The 23,842-nt window shown below is 30.4% G+C and overlaps 1 protein-coding gene across 1 annotated transcript in view; it reads left to right on the top strand.

Moving 5' to 3' along the window:
- The first annotated feature begins 9,519 nt into the window (after positions 1 to 9,519).
- Positions 9,520 to 23,842, top strand: part of LOC129963134 (mothers against decapentaplegic homolog 6-like) — a 67,734-nt gene continuing 53,411 nt past the window's right edge. The window contains exons 1-2 of the mRNA XM_056077228.1: positions 9,520 to 9,604; positions 19,734 to 19,778. The gene's annotated coding sequence lies outside the window, so the exon portion shown is untranslated. The remainder of the gene's footprint in view (positions 9,605 to 19,733; positions 19,779 to 23,842) is intronic.

Here is a 23,842-nt window from a genome sequence, read left to right as displayed (position 1 = left end):
TAGTATGAAATATCTTGTATGATAATATCGGCTAGATTCGTTTATTTTATATTCAAAATTCAAAATTTGTTCTTAATTCTATTAAAATAACAACGTGTACATAAAAAATATTCTTAATATCGTTGTTCTTAATAATGAGATAAGAATGAAAACCAGTAACTAAAAAAACAATTATAAGTATTGTCGTAAAATAAAATTTAAAATTTTGTTTAAAAATTTATTAAAATAGGAAGAAAAATTGTATTGAAATAAAGCTAGTGCCACTTTAAAAGTTTATTTTTTCATTTTAAATTGGTGTAAAAATAATTTTTTTGAGCTAATATACTCCAAATTATTGAAAGAAATCGTAGAAGTTGCAATTTCTTTTGAAAATAAAAATTATTTGACATAAAAAAAAGGTTTCTTAACGAACAACTACAATTCAAGATATATTATTTGCTGTAGTTGGTAAGATCTAGATCTAATAATCCTACTTGAAGAATATTTTAAATTATTTTTTTCATCATGCGTGTCGCAGTTTGAAGATAATATACTAATCTAAAAACATTACCATGTTAAAATGGAAGTTTTGAAAAATGTTATGAAAATATCCTTTGAAGATTTGAACACAGAATATTCTACAAGAAAGACAAATGGTTGAAACTATTACGTTAAAAGTGAAATAGAGTTTTCAATAAACATAGTTTCAACAACGAAGGGAATGAGTGCCCTGGAAAAAATCAAGAATTATTGAGTGCTTTGAAAATAATCTCTCAAAACCAGATTTAGCCCCAAAATACAAAAGTTATAACTAGAAAGAATGCTAAGAAATTAATCACTTTACCCTTGTACAATTTCTCTTCTTCTTTTTTCGAAGATACACAGAGAAAGTATTTTAATGGCAAAACAAAAAAAATCAAACACAAGTTTTGACTATTCTGCACGTTTCAGACTTCCTTAAGCTGGAGAAATGCATTTTTAAAATTATGTTTATCTGTAAGCACGGTATTTTAATTATATTTTGAGAATATGAAATTTGGTATGAGATTTCTGCACCAAATTTGTAGATTTTTAACAATTTCTGAACTAAATGTATTCAGAATAAGTTTGATTATCCAACTATCTGAATGCAAGAGAATACAATAACTGCAAAATGTAAAGAGCTAGATAAATAAAATTTGGTACACAGCTTTAGTATCTAAAATGTAGATTAGAATCTAACTTTTATCCAAATATATCAAGAGGTTGACCATCTATCTATCTATAATTTTGCATGCATTCAAATGCAAGAATTCAAAAACTTAAGAAAATGAACAGCTTAAGTAAATGAAATTTAGTACAAGGTTTTAATATCAAGATACTTTTCAAATTTTGAATTTAATCTATCAAAGAGTTGATTTCTAATGCATGCAAAATCGATAGCTCAAATAATGACTTAATAATGAATGAAATTTAATATATGATCTTGCGACTACGATTATAGTTGTTTTGGCCGCCATCTATCGGAAAAAAGGGTCCAAAATTCATATTTGATTTTCTGATACTTGTGTATAAACTATTGATGAATTGCAAAAAAAAAAAAAAAAAACGTTATTAAAGATTATAATAGACATGTTTATAAATATGGTTCGATAATGGCATGCAATAAGAACTTTTTTTTTTCTGCACACAAGAATCGTTTTTTTTTTAAAAACTATTTTGAGGCATACATCTCTCCTATGCGGACTCTAAAAATCTGAGCATTCGTGATGTTCATACCTTAACAAATCCACAATTTCATGCGAGAAAGTTTAGAAGAGACTACTCCCGATGGCTTTCATATTTTCTCTTAAGTAGTGATGTGGTTTACGAAGTGTACTTGCAAGACTAAATATTCAAGTATTTGTATAGCCTAAGTAAGAAAGAATACAATTCATTCTTTTTAACTTCCTGTTATAAAAGAAGAAAGTATTGTAATATTCAATAGTTTCCAACTCGAGATTTTGTCAATTTTCCACATTTTAGACCTTTTTGAGTTCGGAAAGCGCTTTTTTAGAAATATGTTTGTCCTCTATTTGTGAACATGATTATTTTAAAAACACTTCAACCAAAATGGATGGAATTTCGTATGTGGTAGTTGTGAAATGACAGTCCCGAAACATCCAAAATTACTGAGTGCTTCTGAAGTAATCACTCGGAACTAGATTTATCCCAAAAATACAAAAATTTGAGCAAAAACGAATTATTACAAAGATAACAATCAATCTACTATTGCACAACTCTCTCTTTCCCTCTTTTTTTCGTATACAAGGCACACACAAAATAAAAATACTGTAATGGCAGAAAAGAATCTAATTCAAGGTTTTGACGAAACTCTTTGCTTCAGACGTCAATGAAAAACAGACATTTAAAATTATATCTGTACGTATGTGAACACGATCACGAAACTTTTTCGTAGTAGACGGATAAAATTTAATTCGTGGTATTTTGAAATCAAATCACCTACAAAGTCCATTTTCAAGAAATTTGTGTGTTCAAATGTCCAAGCACAAGTGAATATGTACAAGTACAAGTAGGCATACACGTTAAGTATTTAAAGTGGAAGATCTATATCAAATTTTAAACAAAATCCGTCAAGCGTTTGATTGTCAATAAACGGGGTAATTTAAAAACGCAATGATTCAAATAAATGAAATGTGTTACATGATCTTGTTACTAAGATTGTATTTCTGTGACAATTTTTTATTTCAGTTTGTCAAAGAAAATAGTATTCAAACTAATCATTCGGTTTTCTTCATTATACTACAAAGCGCACAAAATTTCCTTGCTCTGGACTCTGAAAATAAAAATCTGAGCGCTTGTGGCGTTCATGGCCTTAAACAAAGTGTACAATTTTATGCGAGGGGGTAGGACTAACATCTGTTTTATCCCTGTCCTCCTTTTCCTTAACATCAATCACTGAATCATTTCGCCAATTATACAGATTCTTTATGGGAAGAGTGCTTTTTACAGTGATTCTCATAATATGACAGTGTTAAAAATTCCATATATCTTCAATGATCGTGATCGAAAATACCCAAAACCACTCTTCGTTCAAAAGTTTGTCTATGTATTTCCGCTGTACAGGCCAGATCGTTTGATATATAGCTATCAAATTTCGCACAAATATCTTGCACTTCGGAGCTATTTTTTAAATTTTTAATTAGAATTTTAATTAATTGAAAATTAAAGAAAATTTCGGTGTTTTTTGGCAATAATTTCGTAAAATATTATGGTAGCAATATGGTTTTTATAGTATCTTAAAATTCAAAACAAAATTATTACTTTAAAGATATTAATTTTTTATCATGCAATTTTTCTTTCAATTTTTAATTAATTTGCTAATATTTCAAGTGAAACTCAAATAGTTCGCATTGTTTCTACTAATATTTCATGTTAGATTTTTTTTCCCCATTGTTGTTTAGATATGAAGATTCAGCTTATTTCTCCATTTTAAGTAGGTTTCAGCATAAAGTATCATTAAAAAAAAAATTTTTTTTTTGATACTTTGTTGTACTTTTAAAATTAAGATTTGCGTTCAGAATCAAACAATGGTGGGAAAATTTTTGCATTTTAAAATATTGGATGTATGCAGATATAAATAGGGAAATGCAAACCACAATGAATAATATATATATATACATTCATATAGATATTGTAGCTATATAGCCTTTGATATTATATATACAAAGCTATATGATATTATATATATATATATATATATATATATATATATATATATATATATATATATATATATATATAACTTTGAGACTATATATATATATAATATCAAAATTTGTAGTTTTAAAAAAATTTATTGAGAAAACAATTTAAATTTTTGGCAACCATTAAAACCGGCAAATTAAATAGACGACAAAGGCGGATATATATGTAAAACTGACATGAGCATCTGCTTTGATAATATTTTATACAAACGTGGGTGTTTGACGTTTTGGAATCATATGAGATAAATAAAAACGAAAACATATTCACAAAATTAGTATAATGAAAGAGATATATCAGCCTAAATTAAGTTATTAACATGTTAAAATGTACTAAAATGTATAACTAAATTGAAAAAGAGGGTCTCATAATGTGCGCTGCTTAAAACTACTGCTAGCAACCTCATTTGGTTTATACTTTTAGACGCATATAAATGCGATGATTTAAAAATTCAATGGCGTAAGTATATCAAATTTGGTATGGGATTTTATGACTGTAAGTGGAGATTTTAACAAATTTTTGTTTCAATCTATTGGGAAAAACGCTCTAAAATACAAATTGCATTTTCGAATGTTATTAACCGCATGCCAGGGATTAATCGCCAAATAACTCGCCAAGGATGACATGGTGTATTTAGTAAAAATGCTAAAGTCATGCCAAATGATAAGATTTCTTTTTTATTATACGCCAATGCCAAGCTAGGCGTTTTCTAACTGTTTAATAACTGTAAACAATAGAGATATTTCTATTTATTTAAAAAAAATTTAATGTGTAAAAATGGGAAGGGAGATAAAAGCAATAAAAGTCTTGAAAAATCAATCACAATAATTATTCTATGATTTTCTTATTTACAAGTAAAAGCATTTAATTATTGTAATGAAATATAAGGAAATAATTAAATCCAAACGAATGTAACAGAATTATTATTTTAAACAACCTGTCAACTGATATCTAAAATAATAAATAAAATGAATAATAAATATTTCTTTATATTATAAAAAAATAGGTTCTTATTTATACTTTAATTTGGTTATTACATATTTTATGAAACTCATGTGAATGGACATTATAATTTTAATAATTTATAATTCACAGAATTTGCATTTTTTACGAATTTAATTATTTGACATTTCTTAATAGACCTGCCTGGCCCCCAGCTGTCTCATCGAAAATCCGTCCTGATCCTACCTGGGGTCGGGGCGATAAACAGCATTAAAAGGCCTGTTCTACCACACGCGTGTATGACGCAGCACAGTCACCCCTCTATAATCCTACGACCTTTCATGCATCCCGCCAGCATCGAAATCTTATTGACCCCCTTTTCCTAATCAACTGTTTTGCAGTTAATGCACTTTCGGCGACAAAAGATTTTTGCGGTCTGTTATTGCGTTTGCAGGAAAAGCGAGGGAACGTGCCACAGACTCTTCGTCACCGCTTCTTACAGGGGGTGTGAAAACTGTGGGAAGCGGTCCTTGTCGAGAACTACAGTGGGGGAGGGGCCGCTAATGATGGACAGCAAAATTCTGAAAGGGGTATTTGCAGGATGATTGAGAAGAGCGTCGAGTTAGGGGAAGTTCTGAAAGAGGAAAGATGACATCTCACTGTGGGGTGCAGGGCGTTGGCTTGTCTTGTGAACGCGTGTTTGTCTTTCCTTTTTGATCGTCTGCTGAAGGTAACAACTAACAGCAGCCATTAGCTAAGTGAATTTGGAATAACAATCTCATGTCGTCTGACTTAAAGAGCTTGTTATGGAATCCCATTAATTCGTTACAGGTTTAACACCAATGTTAGTTAATCCTCACAAGTTAATCAGATTGTGTGGAATGAATTGCTAGTTTGACATCAAGCATTTTAGACTTATTATTAAAGCGTTAGAGGAGTCTTATTCATTACTTTAAATCTTCTTAGCGGAAACTCTTCACACGCTTTTTGTCTTTGCTTAAATTTTAAATTTCCGTTTTGGATAGATTTATGTATGTGTATTTTTGGAATGAAATGGTCGAATATTTTAATCGTTATTTGTATGCGACGCTTGCGAATTGATCCAATAATCTTTGTATTGAAGCGAACTGCCATGTAGATTCAATCAAAACTTATGAATATTAAAAATTAATATTTTGAATTTCCATTCCAAGTAGACTTGTGTGTGTGTGTGTGTGTGTGTGTGTGTGTGTGTGTGTGTGTGTGTGTGTGTGTGTGTGTGTGTGTGTGTGTGTGTGTGTGTGTGTGTGTGTGTGTGTGTGTGTGTGTGTGTGTGTGTGTGTGTTTAATCGTTATTTATATGCAGTGCATATGACTTAATCCAATATCTTTTGTATTGAAGCGTGCCATTTAGATTCAATCAATTTTTATTCAAATATTTTTTCAATGGAACGAATTGCTATTTATATGCCATGTATATGAATAAATCCAAATACTTTTGCAATGAAATTAACTGATATTAATAAGCAATGACTGCGAATAAATCCAAATACTTCTGGAAGGAAGTTAACTGTTATTAATAAGTGATGATTGCGAACAAATCTAAATACTTCTGCAAGGAAGTTAACTGTTATTAATAAGCAATGATTACGAATAAATCCAAATACTTCTGGAAGGAAGTTAACTGTTATTAATAAGCAATGATTACGAATAAATCCAAATACTTCTGGAAGGAAGTTAACTGTTATTAATAAGTGATGATTGCGAACAAATCTAAGTACTTCTGAAAGGAAGTTAACTGATATTAATAAGCAATGATTACGAATAAATCCAAATACTTCTGGAAGGAAGTTAACTGTTATAAATAAGCAATGATTGCTAACAAATCTAAATACTTCTGAAATTAAGTTAACTCATATTTATAAGCAATTATTGCGAATAAATCCAAATACTTCTGGAAGGAAGTTAACTGTTATTAATAAGTGATGATTGCGAACAAATCTAAATATTTCTGCAAGGAAGTTAACTGTTATTAATAAGCAATGATTGCTAACAAATCTAAGTACTTCTGAAAGGAAGTTAACTGATATTAATAAGCAATGATTACGAATAAATCCAAATACTTCTGGAAGGAAGTTAACTGTTATTAATAAGTGATGATTGCGAACAAATCTAAATACTTCTGCAAAGAAGTTAACTGTTATAAATAAGCAATGATTGCTAACAAATCTAAATATTTTGCAATGATACGAACTGTTAGTTACATGCAGTGATTGAAAATAGTTTCATATGCTTTTTGCAAAGAAACTAGCTGCTGTTTATATGTAATACTTGAAAATAAGCCCTACAATTTTACAAGGTCGCTAGCTGCTATTTATATGCAATATCATTATAGAATCGTCCAACAAAATGTATGGACCGCTCCAAATGTAATCGTCTACGTTGCCTTGAACAAGAAAGATAATCTTCATATTCATGTAACGTGCACCAAATGTGTTTTGCCAATTGGAATTTTGAATCTATTTCGTTATTTTGGCAGAGTGAATAGGACTTGTCTTCATATATAACGAAAGAGAATGTGTGATTAGATTTTAAATGGCGAGTTCAGTTACTTCTATCATGTGACTGTGGTGTCACGTGGATTGATTCCATTGCAAAGACAATTAACAAATCTCAAGGTCAAATACTGAATCGATTGGATGTTTTTTTCTGGAAAAGGAGTGTGTTAACGCATAGACAGCTTAGTACAGCATTGTCTTGTTCTATCAAAAAATTATATTGAGATATGAAACTGAATTAAGAAAAATTCGAAATGTTTTATTTATTGAAATAATGCTTTTAATAACAAGAAAAATAATTTGATGTGCTATTATTTAAAGTTTTTTTTTATTTCCTATTTACAAAGATGTAAGTTTTTAATCAATTTTTCACTCATTTGTGAATGTGGTAGTCTTGCAATACGGTTAATTTTTGTATTTCCTCTGATAAAATTCAATTTTATTTTTTCAAATTGAACTGTTAATTAATTGAGTAATCAATTAAGCAATTGAATACAATGAAACATTGATTCCGTACTAGTAGCATTACTTGGAAGTAAAAATTTTAAAAAAATAGTTATTTTTAGATTCCAAATTATTTATAATTTTGAATTTTCAATTAAAAGGAAAAAAAAAAAAAACACCAGAAAATAATTTTAAAAAAAAATTATATTTTTTACACATTAAAAAAGTTTTATTTAAAAAAATATTCTTATTAAATTTGTTAAAACTTAACTTAAATGGAAATTTTCAATTTTGTCGAAAACAATCAATGAAATATTCGACTAAAATCCGAGGTTTAGTTTAGTTATATTAACGTCCCCTTTTAAAGTAACACTAGGGCTATTTTGGGACGGACCTCGTAATTTTGAACCGTGGTCAGATGACGAGGATGACTCCTGAGCTGGCATCCCCCTCTCCACATCGCGTCACATCAGAGGGAGGGTGTTTGGCCAGGGCATTTAACGTGGAGCAGGTCCCCTTACGCAACGGTTTGTCTTTGGAATCGGGTCTCGAACCTGAAACTCTCCGGTTCCGAAGCCGAGACCGTATCATCAAGCCACGGCGGCCCCATAAAATTTGAAGAAATAAACAGCAATGAATTTAATACTAAAAGCATATTTTTCTTCAATTATGTAATAGATTTTCAAACTCCTTAACACTCCAAACTCGAACGCTTTTTGACGTTTCTGTGCAAAATTGTTGGTTATTTTTAATCGCTATTTATATGCCATAATTTTTACAACAGAAATAATTTTGTTTATATTTAGCACTATAACAACATCGCCTGCTGAACAAAGTAGAATAACTAAGACACAACTTCTACTTTTCCCGGTGCAAGAGGATTAAACTAATTTATAAAACAAACTAATTTCAACAACAGCGCACAATTGTCAACAATCGAACTGTATTTCTGTCATAATCGGAATCGGAGAGTTTCAGATTAAAATCTCGATTCCTCGAAAAGACTTTTGCAAAGGCTTGGTCTACACTAAATCCAGTGCCAGCTCAGATATCACCGTCTTCATCTAATCACGATTAAAAATTATGGTATTCATCACAAAATTGCTCTTGTGCTGCTTCATAACAGGCCATAAAAGTAATGAAACTAAACTAAAATTACCATCCTGTTTCAAAATTACTGCAGGGCTATGAGGGACGATTCTTATAATTTTGAGCCAGGGACAAATAGAAAGAACGATACTGATTAAGCATCTCCTCTCTCGATGCCACTGCGGTTTTCTTTGATCGAGACCAAAGAATTCCAAATTCGAGAACCAATTCCATCGAAGAACCGCCTTCTGTAAGGACCTAGCGCACTTTAAACCCGCCGAAGCCGTTTGTCCTTCCACTAATGTAATGCGGAAGCCTGGAGAGAGAGGATCTGTCGTCTGATCGTGGTTCAAAATTATGAGGTCCATTCCAAAAATAGCTGATTTTGCTTTAAAACGGATGTTACATATAACTAAATAAAACTATCAATTTTCATTGATTAGTGAATTAAACTAAAAATCAAATATAAATAGATTAGTTGTAAAATGTGCCACTAGTTCAACAAAAGAAAAACAGTATTAACGACGATTGACTTTGATTATAAAACTCTGCAAAGAGTTCTTCAGTTTTGCAAGAAAAATCCGAAAACAGTATAATATAATACCCATTTCGAACTAAATATCCGAAAATAGTTATGCTTTTCAATAACCATAAATTATCAGCAATGTTTTGGCATCACTTAATCGAGCTATACTAGAGAGATTTGAAAATGAAGTGACTTGCATTTCGTTTTACATTGATAGAAGGACGCATTCATTTTCTAAAATTGGTCTAAATATTATAAAATATGCATAATTTAAAGAAAATCCTATTGCAGATCCTCAGAATATACGGATGATATGGAAATGGCACGTTGACATATTTAATATGTAAGTAAATGGTGATTTCTTTTCTTTTTTTCGAAATATTTATTCTTTTCAATTTCATCTTCTTAAATGGCATTCGAATTTGCTGAACAATTAATTAAGAACTTGGCTTTTATCTCTTGTAGAGAAATGACGCGCTGTGCAGGTCTGTTGTTATTTATTTTTACTATGGAAAAAATGTACAAATCACGTTGACTGATTTCTACTTTTAATTGTTTGTGTTTTCTTTATCAAATAAAGGGACTGGGATCGTAATATATATTAACCAGCCGTCTCTGACGACCGTCTTTTATGCATAATTTGATGTTGATGATTCTGTCAACAAAGGAAGAGTTTGCTTTCTGAAATTGAATTCCATGGCATCAGAATGACCATTAACTGCTATGTTCCCCATTTGGGGATTTTGGAATTTTATGTACACCACTCGGTGCCAGAAATATATTTGGTATACATGGCTGCTTAATTCCATTCTATATGTATCGGTCAACATTGTGTGCAGTGGAAAATGTGGATTCTGTGATTCGTTTCTTTACAATAAGCGAACACATTTGAAATTCGTCTGTAAGTTGTACGGAACAGAATTGTCGTATTTGCAGAATCATATTTTAGTTTTGGTTTTTATATTATACTGAAAAACCGCACAAAAATAGGTCATTTCGAGATTATAGTAACGATCTGTTACTTAGTCGTTAGTTTTTAATGAAATAATTTTATAATGATATCCTTTTTAAAAAATATCACATTTTCAAAACGAAACATAATTTGAATATACTGTTACACCACTTATTGTGCATATAATTTATCCGACCGAAAATTTCAAAAAGAAAAGACAGTTAATGGATTAAAAATTGGTATTCTTCAATTTGCTCATAGTCTTTCATGATAATGTAATTTAATTTTTTCTTTATATAAACCATGCAGGTAATTAGCAGAATATTTCATTCTTAATTTTCAAACAACGGAAGAAAATTATATGATTAAATATTTGATAAAATAATGAAAATGATTGAATTTCAGCTGAACCGTTATTATAGCGTTAAAATCCAGAAACATTTCATGGCAATTAAATTAATATCGTTGCAAAGGTAATTTCTAAAATTTTAAAATAATGAAAGATTTAAATTTTTAAGATTTAATATTTTTGGAAAGTATGGTGGAGAAATGGGAAAAACTTTACTGAATTTTAAACAAAGATTTGATTGAAATTTTAAAAAATTCTTCGAGATGCCCATTTCAATCTTCTAAAAAATATCTGACGAGTTAAATTCAATGTTTTGTCTTGTAAAGCACTAATACTCACCCTCATATACAAACTACTGTTTACAATTACAGATTATACTTTGTTGTATATAGATAAATACGATTATTATCATTATCATACGATTTATCATTCGTTAATATGAAATTCCAATCAAATGATTGAGAATTCTTGCAAAATAAATGCATTGGTTGTTTCTGGTTATCAACATTCCTTGTTTTAATATATATCATAAGATCTGTGATATAATTAACAAATCTTGATATTTATCATGCTATTTTAACTTTATTAAGTTATAATTCATCTCATCTTTACTGGTATCTTGATTCTTACTGTCGTAATTCTGTCGATACTGTTTCGTTCAATAACGGCGGTGTTGTCGGCTGTACACAAGAAGTCCGATTCTTGCATGAAATATCTCAACAAATTTTATAGAAATAATATTAGTTTTTTGCTTAACTGAGATTCAACGTCAGATTACTTAAAAGCAAGTATTCATAAACGTTTCCTTTACTGCGACCCCTTTTTTAGAAGGGAAAAAAAACATATTGGTTATGTTCAACAATTTTTCCCATTGACATACAATGCCGAAAAGCTTTATTTATGATAGAGATTCAATTTTTATTAATTAATTGGCAATAATTTTATTAAAATGCTTTATATCAATATAATCTGAAGGGGTGGGGGAATCATCCTGGTTTCTATATTCAATGAATTTTCCAGTGACATATGTTGACGAAAAACTTTATGATAGATTCAATTTTTACTAATTATTTGACAAAAATTTTATTAAAATGCTCTATATTAATATAATTTTCCTGGCGATATTTGTTTATACTTAGAGAAGGTCCAGAAACAATTAAGTTAAACGTTTCGCAACGCATTCGGAGTTATTGTTTAAGAGAATTTCCTGGTCCAGGCACCCGACGAATTCATTGAGGCTGTTTCTAAAAAATGTGCGCAATCGAATAAAGAGTTCTAAAAAAAAAGTGAAATCCCTTTCGTACTGCATTTCAGAATTTTTTTTCAAAAGTTAACTGAACGCCACTGTTTTCGCCCCTTTCGGCACCATCCGTCATGGCTCCCTAATGACCACTTAGAAGTTTACTTGGACCGGACCGATTGTTTTTCCGATTCCCATCGATAACTGGTGGGGGCGAGGGAACCGTCCCTGTCCCGGCAGATTAATCGAATGCTAATTCGACGACACTTTTTCGGAAACGTTCTCCGGGATCCGGCGTCAGGAAATGAGAGCGACCCCAGCGCGTCCAGAATTCTATTTTCTGATCGGCAGGGGCTGTGCGGCGCCCGTCTGCTCCCCCGCGGCGCCGGCTGCAAATAAACTTCTAATCTCGGCAGACGCAGTTGACCAAACTTTTTGCCCCGCATTATTCTTGGCGCCGCTTTTCGGTTCTGGTGTCATATGGGTTTGTTTTCGCCGGCGCGCCGCGCACTTTGACCCGCCACCTGGGAATGACAATGGCAGAAGTTGCGCGACTCCTGTTTTAGGAGAGTTTCCGACACCATGTCTGTCCTCGTCATATTACAGATAAACAGGACTATGGGCCGCCTAAGAACAAAAACAAATGTATATACAGTACGATCTCGATTATAAGGGCTGACTGGAAATCTAATCACCACGAATAATCGAAAATTCGGTTTATTGAGATTACATCGTGCTATTACTTTCATGTTTTTCGAAATTTTTTTGGTTTGAAATTTTAAAAATATTGAACTATCACGTACTAACATTTTAACTAACTTCATTATTAGTTATTGCGGCAGACTTCCGACAAGACAGTTGTTGAGCTGAACAAGGGGAGGGTTGGCACGGCGATTTAAAAATTATTTTAATAGTATAATAAATTGATAAAAAAATACAGTTTCAAAAATTCTAAAATATTAATACTACAATATGTGTGCTTATTGAATTATAATTTCGCTAAAGTATTATTTAAAAATATATACTGAAATATTAGCTATGCATTAACTAGCTTTGCTCTTTATATATTGTACTTGACAGGTCATGTAAAATAATTTTAATATTTGTTTTATAGAATTTTTTTTTCTTTATAATCTTTATTAATAATTAAATGCTTTTGTTTTTAAGTAAGGAAATCATTAAATAATATGGTTAATTTTTTCAAATATATTAATACTTTTGTTCTGTCTGAATTAGATATTACATATTAGAAAATTAATAGATAAAAATAGATCAAATAATTAACTGGAATAATTCCTTAACATCTTCATCAAATTATAATGCGAAACTAAATGGACAAGTTATTATAAGGACTAGTTATTAATATTAGGACGAGTTATTCATTATGCTAAAAGAACTAATTATTAAAAGAGGAGCATTATAAGGTAGTACAATACCTAAATTCGCTATTGATTGGTTATTAAATTTATTGTAAGTATTTTTAAAAAGAATTAACTAGTTTTAATCAGAGAATTTCGATCTTCTCTGTTTCCTCAGCATTTCTCTAATGGTTATTTAAAAGAGTCGGAAAACTGTTCTCAAAAGAACAGTTTTCCTGACTCTAATACTTTCGAACACAAAGTTTCATATTCATCAAAAAGTATGAAATGTGCTCACATCACTATTAAAGTACTTAAGAACGGAATTGTTTTTACCCCTTTTATTCTTTAAATAATTTCTTGAGTTGGAGAAAAATCACCTCTTTTGTTTGCAAACGTGGAGCGGACGGACAGCAGACATAATTCCAAAAATATTTTCTTCAGATTAGTCTAGAAGACTAGAGACAAATTCTACAAAATATTGTTTGGCAATATTATATTTAGGAATTGCAATTTTTTTCTTGTGTATACTTAGTAAAAGAAAAAATAAATAAGATTTTATAGTAATTGAACTGATACCTTTTGAAAAAGGATCGCCTTTAATTTTTTCATAATTTCACTTTCTGATAGTTTCGCAGTCTTTCAGCATCAACTCAAGTGTACTATATGGAAACGAGATATATTTCATCTGTTAAAATTCTTCTACATGTATATTCTTCCAGCGTTCCTTTTGAAAGAGGATCATTTCTTAAACTGTAGTGGTATGTTTAGGTATTTTGCTGTACTAGGCAATACACAATATGAAGTCCCACCCTTCATTTTTTTTTCTTTTAATAATTGGGCACCTCAGTTTCACACTTCATGCACAGGCCCGGATCAAGCTCTCTGGGGGAAGTTAGACAATCCAGGTCTCTGAACCCCTTTTCCCATTCTGTCTTCCTCCGCCAGATATTTTTTTTATTGATTTAAAGTATTTTTAAAAGCCATTATATGTAGAGAATTTTGATAAATTGGAAAAAAATTAATTACGGTTACCTTTCAATATAGTTAGCCTGAGAATTTCTCTTTTAAAAAAAAATTCAAGATACAAATTTTAAACAATTTTTTTTAAAAAAAATACTTATAAACACAATTTAAATGTTAATTACAAAATAAAAAAAAATGTTTTTTAAAAATATGTAAAGCATTTTTAAAAGTTTTTAGGCAACACAATATAAAGCATATGAAAGATAATTAGGAATAGGAGAATAGTTTAGCATTTAATTGATGTCTGATTTTAATTTGTATCGAGTCTCGTCCCTTGTAAATTAAATGAAAACATGAAATTAATGTATTCAGAAAATTTCGTAAAATTATAATTCAAAAATTTGGGAAGCCTTAATGTTGCAGGGTTCCTAGTTAGTTAACTGTTTGATAATTCGGCACTATTCATGCATTTTTAACATATTAATGCTTCCTTTTTTTCAATTTTGTGAAAATATATTCGTTTTTATTCATTTATTATGATTCTAGACATTCCAGTATCCACATTTGTACACAATATTATATAGTTTTCAGTGTTTATAAATATACTAATAACCAAGTGAACATATAAGAACATGGTCTATAAATTGTACTGATAAAATGTTTATATAAAATTTATATATTTACAAGCTTACTTAATTGGCAATTAGGAAAATAAATTGATCTACTTCAGCCTCCCTCTTAGCAAAGTGCCCCTGGCATTTGTCTACCAGGAAATGTGCCACTGCTGAACCACGATTCCGCCTCCACCGGTACGCATGCGCTGACCATCAAATTTCATTATAATCCTCCCCAAATATAAAGATATTCCCATCATTAACATCGCCCCTCAAGATGTAGATTTTAAAATTTGGCAGCCTTAAAAATATTCTCGCCATTCGAAGTTACAAAAGAAAAAAAGTTTCTGAAAAGCAGAAATGTTATTTTGCAGTGAACAACTATTATAAATTTAGAACAGAAGTTCTGGTAACCAAGCCCTCTATCGAAAATAGCCCCATATTAGGAAAACAACTTCTATTACGGAAGAAACAAGACCAAAGCCATCTTTTGTTTATCCTAAAACCTGAAAATAATTCTACCGATCAAAAAAAAAAAAAATAATTCCTCTCAATATTAAGGAACATCATTGGCATCATTCCACCATACTACTTAATTACAACTTCTATAAAATAATAAATTAACGGCCTACAACAACGGAAGAAACGTCTGAACCATTGTCGGATTTCCGATTTGGTAACTACCAAGAACCAATTGATTCGTCAGGGTCGCAGCGATGTCGATTTGAAAAATCATTATTAGCTTTTTCGCTACTGCTAAATTTGCAAAAATTACAATTTCTACAAAAGAATTAATTAAAATTTAAAGATTGTGTTAGTAACTTGTAAAATTCAGATTCTTGTCACTTTTATCACAGTATTTATAAGTTAAATAATATTGTATACACACAGGAATACCTTTCGTATTTAATAATTTTCAGTCATGAATTCATATTTATTTTTAGGAGCTGTCTGAAATGAATGTTTAGCCACGAATAAATAATAAACATGATTTAGTTGGAAATATGTGAAGTTATGAAACTGTTGATTAAAAAGTAGCGGTCACATAATTTGCATTGCTTAAGGTCATAAAATGCTTAATTGTGCCACCGTCATAAAAAACAATAACTTTCTCTCCCATTTACCTTGTCTATTATATGTAAATTCAGGAAATTTTTAAAGCGATTTTTTTTTTTGTCATGGATTTCATAAGAATACGTCTTTGTCAGTTAAAATGAATTTGATCTTTTTTCAAATCCAGATTTATTTTGAAAACGAAATATCTCCATATAGGACAATAGTTTTTCTTGAGCATTCTGTAGGACCCTAAATAATTATATAATCATTTTTACATGTGGGATTTCCTTTACTTAAAGAAAATAATTGATTTAAGTTTCCTAGAAAAAAAATAAAGGAAAAAGTTTGTTCCCCGTAAAAGTTTTGGAAAAAGATACTCATCAATATTGCAACGACTGATTCAGTTAAAGTATCTTTTCTTTCTCACCAAATAGTAAAAATGTTTTCCTGGGCTATTTATCTCTGATTTCCCCGTGCATAGTATTGATTAACTCCTCTTAACCATAGAGGACCTACTGACTAGCCTTTACGACTAGGACTAGCCAAGGAGATAAGGTATCAAACAAAAGAAGATAATCTCTTCCTTGGGTTGCTACGCATTTATTACCTTTTATTTAACATGTTTGACCCCAGTCACTGATATACGATGATCTGATGTATTTTCTCCAACCTGGCGAGGAAAATTTCTTCTGTATCGGCTTGTTGTAACTGGCGCATGATATTATCATGCAACAAACAGAGAAGGATTGATAAATACTGACGGTCTGAGGAACTTGTATTCTTTACTTGTAAGAATCATCTGAATTGGCTAGATCTGTTCAAAAGAGTTCATTAAATTTATAAAACAATATATCGACATTTTTAAATAAGTAGATACATACACGAAAATACATTTTCAAAATATACTTTTGATCTAATTCTAATAATAAAATGTATTATTAGCTGGTTTCAAAAGAAATTCTCAGTTGATATGGATAAAATAAAAATCTAATTACTTTGCTCTGTAGAGTGTTTCGGAACCAACTGGAGTGTTCTCTTCAAAGTTTTCCACCACTCTCTCTAATAAAATTGAAATCGTCAACCCTCTTTTTAAAAAATGCAGACTTTGGGTAAGGCAGAAAACGCTTTACATGGGATTAGTATACGAAAATTATGATATATTAACTTTTGGTGTAATTTAGCATTTTTACTGAATCTATCGTGTGATCCTTAGTTTTGCAATTCCCGATATGAGGTTAATAGTACTCAAAGATTCCTACCTACCTATTGAAAGTCATTTCGCTGTTATTCAAGTGCATGGAGACCTAAGCCAGGTCTGTAATTTTAAAATTGTATTCGACTTCTTTTTGATTCATATATCCCGTAAATTAATCGACTTTTTCTTGTTGTTGTTGTTTAGAGAAAAAGGAAACTTATATTATTTTATTTATTGAATCTTTGCACGTATCTGTACAAATATTTTCGTTTTTCATCTCACAAATTCAAAACCAAAACCAAAACCAAACCTTTTCTTTATACTATGGCATATAAAAAGAAAGTATGGTTATTGTCAAATTCAAATTCTAGATATTGATTAATCTTCCCAGATTCCGATAAACACGTTTTTAGAATTATGTCAATCTGCGGACACCATAACTGAAAAATGCTTTGGTCTCTACAGAAGAAATTTGGTATGTGGTCTTTACACCAAATCTGTAGATTTGAAATCTTGAAAGAAATTTATCTTCAGTAAATTTATTTGTCCAAATGCAGGTGGACATACGTACGAAAGATAAAGAGCGTGATGAAAAAATACAGTGTACAGTTTTAGCATTTTTTTTAAATCATATCTGTCAACGGATTGAACTTCTGTCAATCAGTGAATTCGCATATAAACTCAGTAACTCAAAAATAACGACTGAGATTTGGTATGTAATTGTGTTATAATTGTAGTTTCGTATTGAATTTTGATTTTAGTTTGTTGATAAAATGTGCTCAAAATGCATACTCACTCTTCTTCATTATACAACAAAGTTTAAAATCCTCAAACGTGGGGTGTGAAAAAAATGTGAGCGTTCGAAGTGTTCAAGGCCTATTACAAGATTTACAGTTTTTAATTGGATTCCTATAGAAAGACTATCTATTGCAATTATTTTCATGACAAGACTTGGGCAAAATTTCTTCAGTTCTTCATCGCTCATGGTCCCTAGAACCCAAAACGACCCGTCGTTCAAAAGTTATATACATATATGTATATAACGTTTTGCCCATGTTATCTTGTAACTAGAGTAATTTTGTTTGGATTTTAACCGACTTGGAATATATTGTTAGAATTGTAAAAATCTGAGACGAGTTCGTAAATGGCTCATCTAGCTCAAAGCGGGTGGAAATGGTGGGGAGATTGAAATTTCCATTTCGCTATAACTTTCTTAATATTGATGATAGAAAAATAAATGCAATTGGTTAAATTGCTGCCTCATTAAGATGTACAACTTTTGTATTTAAGGTGTACGTACACACTTAAAACTTCGAAAATCGTTCAAAATATCGAATATTTTTTAATTGCTTCAAAATATTCTCTGATCCTTTATCTTTCAAACGATACCAAGATGTCAATATTCGGAATAATTCTCGAGTTATAATTATTTTTCTTGAGGTACTTTCACTAAAAACTCTAGTTTTGGTTTTTTAAAAATCATTTTATTAAGAATATTTTTCCACTATGTTACTTCATTCAAACAATCATAACTCAACAAGAAATTAACCAAATACAATTATTTATATGTCAAAATAATGGATGTTTTGTGCCTCAATCAAAGTTATATTTATAGAAATAAACTTTTAATAGCTATTTAAAAGTTACAGAAAAAATCTCGCTTTTTCTATTTATCGTTGATGAAAAAATTATTAAAAAAACTATACATTTTCATAATTTGATTGAGGCAGACAACATAAAGACTAATATTAGGCATACTTTCTGATTAGAATTGTGTGTCTGTACAAAGAATTTAAGATATGTTTCAAAAAATATGCTAATTAGTTCATTAAATATTAATTAATTAATAATTAGTGTAATATGGTTTTTTCTCACTGAAATGAGTTTAAACATATATTAATGACCTACTGTGAACAAAAATTGGATTTTTAAAGTTAAAATTTTAAAATAAATCTAGTGTGTACGTACACCTTAAAGTTTTTCGATAGATGCAATATCTTAGAAGTTAGAACTGAAAAGTGATTTTTAAGTCCCAATATTGTCTGTTTCTAACATCAACAATTTAAGTTGCCAGACAGTAACTTAGATGTAAAGGAATCTACTTTTGCCTTCCAACTTGCCGAGAGGAATTTTTTATAGGAAGCAGGGATAACGCCTTTTTTTATTAAGTATGCAATAAAGTTTCCACTCTGCTTTAAAAACTATATAGACTCCTACGGGAAAGAACTTGGAGTTGTTGTTTTCTTTTCAAAATGAGAGTAAAAAAAATTTATTTAGATTAGATTTCCAGTGCTATACTATTTAATACTCTCGGACAATCAGCACATGAGACTACAATTAAGGTTTTTTTTAAACTCAATCCTACCTTCATGTAATGAATTGTTTAAATATGAAATGTATAATTTGTATTTTCAATAAAGGTATGATTTTTCACACTTTTGTGATATAATTTTAAAATTTAATTGTTACCAATAATACGTAGTAATATAAAAGTACTATATGAAAAACCTTTAAAACTATTTTTAAATAAATATACATTAAATCTATAATAAAGTTTATTAAAATTTCGATTATATGACTATTCGCTTTTAGTTTTAAATCAATCTCTTGAAAACAGAGAAACGGTACTTTACTGTATTCACTATTAGCATTCTAAATTATATATTAAAGTGCTTGTGTGTAGTATAACTATAGGAGCTCTGTTAGCCACGCCTTTAATCAATATATTCTTTCCTCTTGCAGAAAACAGACTCTGTTCACGCAGGATATTATGCCGCATCATTACAGGTATTGTGTTTTTAAAAATATTATTTTGCAAAGTTTCTCATGAAATAAAGGTGAGATGAACGAAGCTTTAATATGATATCGATTCGTTTAACGATGACTATTACACAAGTAAAATATATGCGCAGTAATTATATGAGTAATTTAAGCACACAATGGAGACTAAAAGACAAACTCAGTGAAGTAAGACGTTAAAATATGGGTTGCAACTATGGTATGGGTAAGGCGAAAACTATTACTGGTCTATCAGTTCTTAACATTTATAAGCAAACTAGATGCAATGGTCTCCCCAATATTTTCCCGCATATTCTGTATCTGCTACTCTCTGCAAAACATTCTGGACCTTGGAGAATGCCACGAATGGCTTGTATTGGCGAATAATAGTTACAAAGTATTGATCTTTGGCGTAATTTTAGCATTTTTATTAAAATGTGAGATCTTTGGCGATTAATATCGGCATGCAGTTAATAGTACCCGAAATCGAATTTGCATTTTGTGTATCTTTTTTTACGATCGATTGAAACCAGAATTTAACTAAAAACTACAATTATAATGAAAACAATCACATGCCAGATTTTAAGTCATTTCGTTTACACGCATGTGAAAATATTGCCGCATTGAAAAGAGGCAGTCGACTCTCCATGGCCGAATGGTCATAGCACTGATCTCATAATCAAGAGAGCATAAGTTCGAATCTCGCTAGAGACAATGTCACTCACAGTTTGTGTAAATATTTAATTCCTTGATTTTATGTTTTCCTTTATTTCATGTTCCAGCAGATTCTTGACCTTACTTTAGTTTACCAGATAAGTGTTCTGGACTTTTCTTACTGTCTCCAGAAAAGTATTCTGGAACTTTCCCTGCTAGTATAAAAGCAGAAGATTTGTCAGTCACTGTGTTCTCTGTTCAGAGTTGAGTTAATAAATTGGTTTAGCTCTACTTCTTGTGTGTGTCATTGAGTTCCACACTAAAGTATCTACGTGACAATATTGCAGACCTATAAACGGCAACTTTTTGAAAGATTTGGTTCTTTATTTTGTAAAAATTCTACATTCTAGATGCTAAGCTGCATACCAAATTTTATCTGTTGGCTTTTTACGTTTTTATAATTATCAAATTCACTTGTACTCTCGCAGTCTGACTGACTTAAGATGAATGGGTTTCGTTCAAAATTTGACAGAAATCTTCAAACGTGGTATAAAGACTATATACCAAATTTCATTTCTTTTTTTTTTTTTTTTAATTCAAAGCGTTTTTTGAGCTATCGTGGTCAGAGACATAATTTAGGAAGGTCTGAAATGTGGAAATAAATCAAAATATCAAGTTGAAATTTTTTGACGATTACAATATTTTCTTTGTGTATTTTCATACGAGAAAGTAAAATAAATAAATAATAAGAAAAATAAATAAACCTTTTTGACATTAAACATCAACATTTTCCAAGAAATTATTTGTTAACAACATTTACTTATCATTTCTGAATGTTTCATTTTCTCATCCGTTTTGAACTTTAAGATTCCATTAAAGACTTTCTCACGGGAATGCAGTCATAAAATTTTACTTCCCAACAAGGAATCACAAAACAAAGGTTAGTGGACCTAGGAAATGACATTAATATTTCGCCCCTTCCCAGGATATTTCTTTGAAAAAGGGATATACTGTTCGTCAACGGATTCTGAGACGACCACATTTTGATGACTCCATCTCATTAAGGGGCGAGACGCGGAACGATGAGTGCATTTCCGGTATTCCTTTTGAACTTGGATTTCCCCTTTAGATACTAAATGTAAACATCTCCTTTCATCTTTCCTTTCACCCCTATTTTGACGAATTAAACCCATCTAACGCATGCGCAAAAGCGCAGGAGTTTTTATATAATCCGTTGCTGAACAGTACACACGCTAATGTTGGTCTTCATGGCCCTTCCTAAGACTGCCAGAGGCATCTATACCTCCTTTACCCCGATTATTGCGCTAGAGAGAAAGGTCTAAAATTTCCTATAGTATAGAATTTGTTTCTTCGACCTTATTTAGTTCTGCCTTTATTATATAATACAGCTTGTTAGATTAACTATATTCTCATTAAAGTGGTTACAAACCTGCCCACCTAAATTTCCCTTTAAATAACTTCCGCTCCATAGCTTATCTTGACATTGCCATAACCTTGTCAGCCTTCTTCTAAATTATTAAAATTATGTAATATGCAAACACACGTACATACATATTTAACTATCACTTTAAATATTATTTAGAGAATAATTGTTTTGGCGTTTATAGATGAAAAATGCAATATTATCTACAAACAAAATGAACAAGTTTACTTAGTTAAAACAACAAATTTTCTGAAATATAGAGGAATCAAGTGGGAAACAAATTTATGCTTCAATAATAGGCAATAATTCTAATCCCATTTAGTTTTCTTAAGCCAATTTTATTTAGAACTGAAACTTTTTTTCCTCTGTAATATGGCAATAAGCTCAGAATTAATATGTCAGGAAGTAGTAACATTTATTTACAAATAAGTTCTTATATCAAAAATACATTAATTGTTTACATTAATTCTTTCGAATGTTCATGCCTCGCTTTCATCAATAGATCATAACTGAATTAGAAATTTGATTTTTAAATGCGTTTAGGCATTTGTAATGATTTGAAACTTTTAATTGCTTATTTTGCATTTAACTTCGTTCTTTACTGACAAAGAATTTAAAGCATATATACATTCCAATCTTGAATGTACCTCCAGGCCTTGGAGCATCGTCAACCCACAAGACATACGAAGATAACGGTAATATATCATTATATTTTTGTCGTTATCTAAAAGCATATGTGCTTGCTTCCGTCAAAGACACCGTCATAATCAGTAAAACTGGGCGCCAAAGTGCGCCCTTTGAATGCCTGTATCAAACATTGTTTCATTGCTTTCAATGCAAATGATAATATTTCGAGTTGATAGGAGTTGAGCAAGCAGGTTCATGATAAGTAATTGAGTTTTGATTTCTCAGTTGACATGTTTACTTTTGATTTGATAAGTCGAAATTTGTTGGCATAGTATATATTCCTCTCATTTCATGAAATCGTGCATTGATGTTGAGGAATTGTTGGACAATTCACAGTGGGAATGATTTGCTGTGAAATGGTTAATATGGAAGGATGATAGATTCATCTGATATTATTTCTCATTGCTCTTATTCTACAAGATGCTCATTGATTACAATGATTTCAAATGATTACAGCAGAAATAGTAATACATACTAGAGAGGCGCACAAGATTTGGCCAAATTTCATTTAAGACATTCGATATAAGCTAAGTAAATCGAATGCAAAATTTCTTATTTGTAATCTGCACCATCCTATTCGACTTCGTTTCTAAAACATTACGCTTTAGCAACTTAGTATTAGTGGTTGCTTTCCAATGCGAATAGCAAATTTTGTTAGATCGATAAAGCTTTTGGCTCAACCAGTGATACACTGCCATAAGAACGATCTTTTCATATTAGACAAATTGCCCCTAAGCAGCAAATGTATGTATTAATGTCTTTATATAAGAAAGGCATGATGACTTTCATCGCATTTGTTTATTTATCACAAAACTGGGAAGAATTTAATGAAATAGTTTGAATGTTTTGGAGGATTCTGTATATATAATTAGTTTCATAAGACGAAATGTCCGTATTTTTCATTTGAATAAAAACATGACATAATGATCTACAATAACAATAAAAGAAATTAATGACAAAGTAAATTTTTACAAAGTTTGAAAACAAGAGTTTTGTTTTTATGTGGATATCTTTTGGAAATCCTCATTTGTCATTCTATGACTTTTTAGCTTCGTTAGCTTTAAGCAACTGCAAGTTTCTTCATCGAAAGAGGTTCTTAACCCTTTCTTTGACTTACGAATATATTTGAACTCCTAATTAGATGACGCATCTAATTTTAAGCATCAATTGTTTTTTCCATCATAAATAAACGTAAAGATGACTAAAAGTTTTAAGATAATCAAATTTATTTGTTTATTAAATCAAAGTAGCAACTGAAAATTTTAATATCATATTCTATAATTCGATG

The sequence above is a fragment of the Argiope bruennichi genome, chromosome 3, assembly GCF_947563725.1.
Source record: "Argiope bruennichi chromosome 3, qqArgBrue1.1, whole genome shotgun sequence".
NCBI classification, from domain to species: Eukaryota; Metazoa; Arthropoda; class Arachnida; order Araneae; family Araneidae; genus Argiope; species Argiope bruennichi.
This window is presented reverse-complemented; position numbering and strand designations above follow the sequence as displayed.